We start from the raw sequence: 3,901 nt of genomic DNA on the forward strand, positions 1-3,901 counted from the left end.
AGCCCGACACGATCTGCAAAGGAATAAAAATAGCTTCTCAGTGTTTTGCAAACAAAAATTTGCAGTATCCAGGAAGTGGGTGTCCCTTTCCTTATTTAATGTCCACCATCCAAAACCCATTAAAAAGAAGTATTGATTTTCTCGTGGACATCCTCAGTGCTTATTCATTTTCACATTCATAAAGCCATTGTGAATTATAACAGAGCTGTTATTTCTCTTCAGAGAGAACTTAAGCACAGAGAAGCACAAATTTATCCCAACTACCTGCTCATTTGGGATGTTTGATTTTCAGTTCCTGAAGATCTGATTATTTTGGGGGGAAGCTGCCTCACCCGCCAGATGAGATGTTGAAAATGTGTTTCAGTTAAGGTGTGACTATTCAGCACTTGTGTAAATCTGAATTCAGGATCTTGACCCAGTGCCAGAAAAATACGAGAAAAGGACAAAATGGAAGTTACCTACCATAAAAATTGATGTGCTTGCCATAGGTGTTTTATGGCCAACATGAGGAGAGAACATCGTTCTTCAAAGTAGCGTTCAACTGCTTTAACAGTGAAACTTCCATTTCTCTTTCTGGGGTCCCCATCCTCATTCATTACACATCTCTCACCTTTCTCCATCATATGGGACAATATGCCAATAACCTCTTTTGCCACAAGTGTCCGTTCATCCCCAACAGGCCCATCACGGATCCTGACTGAGATCAGATTCTGTAGTAAAAAGACTGCATGATTCAGTAAGAAAACCCCCAGTGAATCCAAGAACCAGCAAATCATTTACAAGGAACCTCCTTAGGCTCTTGCGAAAACCAGTTCTCTTTTGGTTTCATCCTTGCTAATTATAGAAACAGAAAATGACTGAGTCCTTTCTGTAAATGTTAGCAAACAAAAATAAACAGACAGGAATTGTATTGGTACAGAGAATGGCACTTCAAGCAGTACAGTGATCAAATCAATGTTAGCCACACTACTGTTTTGCAGTCAAATAACCAAATTCCTGCAACAGGAAACAGGATCTTTAAAACTCATGAAGGAAACCCAGGAGAAAGCTGTGTGATTATTAGCAAAAGCTAAAAAACACCCTTTGCCTGCAGCAGTGAAGTAAGATCATTGCTTATTATGTACTTTGACATGTAAAATTTCTATCTTGTGTTCAAGCAATAAGCTCAAAGCCATTCTTCCTTGATTCTGCTACTACATATCAGTGAAAACTTCATTGCCCCTTCCTTTTCCAACCTTTCAAACACAAGTCAAACAAGAGATCTGCATTAAAAAAGTTCTAGGGTATTTTAAATTTCGCTTTCAATATGCCTTCAGTGATGGTATCCTATGCCTTCATCTTTACAGGGGTGGAATTCAGACTTAAGTTTTCCTGTGAGAGCTTTCTTGGTGGATTCTGTGTGCTCATTCACTGTCCCATAACCTGTCCAGATAATAAAACAAAAGCCTAAAAGGCTAGTTCTGACACTTCTGCTCCCAGGAGCAGAATTTAGTCAGGATCTAAGTCAGTTTAAATAAACCCTTCATAGGCAATGCTTTTTTCTTGCTGTTGCTCTTCACATACACCAGTATTTTTCACCCCTCTCTATAGCATTGCAAATGTAAAACTGGAGGAGGTGCACTTTAGGATGGTAAAGATACAGCATAAAGATACAGCAAATGGGAGCTGAAATTCTTAAAGGAATAGCTGGAGTTAAGACACTAAACAGAAGTCCTAGCCATTCAACGTGCCTCAGTCAGCAACATGAGAAATACACGTGGCTCCCTTGTCACACACGTCTCCATCCTTTCTGGTAAACACGGTAATATGGCAATCACTGTGTTTCGGAGCTGGGTGAGATACTTCTGACCTCTTGGAGGAAAGACTACTTGAAATCTGTTGAGACACAACCTGCTTGAACTGAAAGCAATGAAAGTTTGGGTTTCCCAAAATATGAACCCTTGCTTAACTTCAGTGTCTTAGTGGGTTTTTTTTCCTTGCTGTAGTTCCTATTAAAACTACACAAAACAAACCCCACCACATTAGGAAGCTCCAGGCCCTACCAGGTAGAGCTATAGGGTGCAGCTTTATGGTGTGCAGAACATGCTGACTACATGATGAGTGGCTCTCAAGACTGCGTAGATATGTGTCACCGCAGAGGGCAGAAAACAGAATTGGTATTTGTGCCCTAAAATCAATTTTGAGATGAGCGTGTTTAGTGTTTGTATTTCCTTTCCTTCAGACTCTTCATCTGTGAAGCAGCAATATTAATAATTAGCACCTATTTATGCATAGCCATGCTACGTGGCAGTTAAAAGACAGGAAACAGGAAAAAGTGTTCAAAGAATTAAAAGCAAATATGTCAAAAATTTGTTCGATGGAATAAAATTGCTCACTGGAACGGGGATTCAACTCCAGCCATACAAAAAGCTGCCAAGGATTTTAAGTGGGTATAAATTCTCGGGTGCCCTGCTGCTGTGGCCCAGCTGATGAAAGGTGATGCTATCGGTACTGCAGTGCCCTTTCACCACAGAAAGGGGGGGGCTGGAGGCTAATTTGTAGCATGAAAGAGGGAACAACCAGCTTTGCTCCTACAGCTCTTCAGGCCTGTCTGCTCATGGGCATAAGCAGTTGTGGCAAGTTCAGCAGACAGTTGTTCGAAGCCTCCTGGGTAACGCCAGGCCAGTCACATGCCTGCTCTGTGCCTAAGTATCCCTTCTTGTATGCTGGGCTGTATCTGCCCTTCAGAAAGGGCTCAGAAATCTTTTGGTGGCAGCTCTCTCACCTGCCAAGGTTAATTATCTGGTTTATGGCTTGCGTTGTTCTGTATCAGCACGCGTAACCAGCGCTAGAGCTTTACAGCCATGTGGCAATGTATGAGTTAATGTGTGTTTACCCGAATCTGTCTGGCAGCCTTGAGATTTGGCTGTACAGCCATGTGCTAGGCAGCTGTGTTTGGCTGCCTTGAATTCCTCATCGGGCTGTGGGCTTGCTAATTAGTATCCATACAGATGTTGTCCTAGTGGCTGGGCCGGGGGTTGGGAGGATACCATCTGGCCACGTGGACTGAGGGCAGCTGGAGCCACGTGTCCTGCTGGCTGAGGTCGTGTTTCTGCAGAGGGAATGGGAAGGGGGTATAAGGTGGCTTTTCCTCCCAGATCAGCTATCTCAGGATCACAGTGTGAGGTGATGGTCGTGTGTTCAAGAGCCAGAACCTGCATGCCAGGCTTCCCATCCTCAGAAAGACTACTTTATTTTTAAACTTTTGTTTTCCTGTCCTTTGCCAGTGTTTTCTCAGCAAATAGAATATCCATTCAGAAATCTTCCATCTACACCTGTTTATGAATGAGTTTTCTGTGAAATTCAGGTTTAATACAATGATGCCTCGGGTCCCACTATGATAACAGTTACCAGTAGCTATGTGCAGGCTGACTACTAATGGTTAGGGGTACGTCTAGACCCATGCTCATCACTCTGCCATTTGGCCATGCAGCTTGAAAAATCCCTTGGCTGTAGCAAGTCCAGCACAGCCAGATAACTCTACTTAATCACGGGGTATGCCATAGAGCTGCTATCTGCAGAGTGATTGCAGCCTAACTGCATGTTGCTGAGCCTCTGCCCGCAATGCCACGCATCTCTTCTGAGTCTTCTGATCTTCCTGCCCATATTCATCTGTAAGCTGCAAGGGGCTTTGTTACTCCCTCACTGGCACTTAGCTCTGAATTTTCCTTACTCTCTACTGCAGACTGCCAAGCATATTCATACTTGCTCAAGACTTAGATCTCTCCCAGCTTTGCTAGTTCCCGATGGACTTCTAACGAGCAGCTACTGGATCAAAGAGGCCTGGCTGGGTCTACTCACAAAGCAGCTCCCGTGGAAGGGAAACAGAGCATGCCCCGGTTTCAGCAGCGGGTGCGACTCT

General features: G+C 43.7%; 1 protein-coding gene across 1 annotated transcript in view; it reads left to right on the top strand.

The window, feature by feature from the left end:
• The window catches only part of LOC104499696 (desumoylating isopeptidase 2-like), a 23,706-nt gene that overhangs the window by 4,988 nt on the left and 14,817 nt on the right, over positions 1 to 3,901 (top strand). The window lies entirely within an intron of this gene.

Source organism: Buceros rhinoceros, unplaced genomic scaffold (assembly GCF_000710305.1).
Source record: "Buceros rhinoceros silvestris isolate BGI_N320 unplaced genomic scaffold, ASM71030v1 scaffold3739, whole genome shotgun sequence".
NCBI classification, from domain to species: Eukaryota; Metazoa; Chordata; class Aves; order Bucerotiformes; family Bucerotidae; genus Buceros; species Buceros rhinoceros.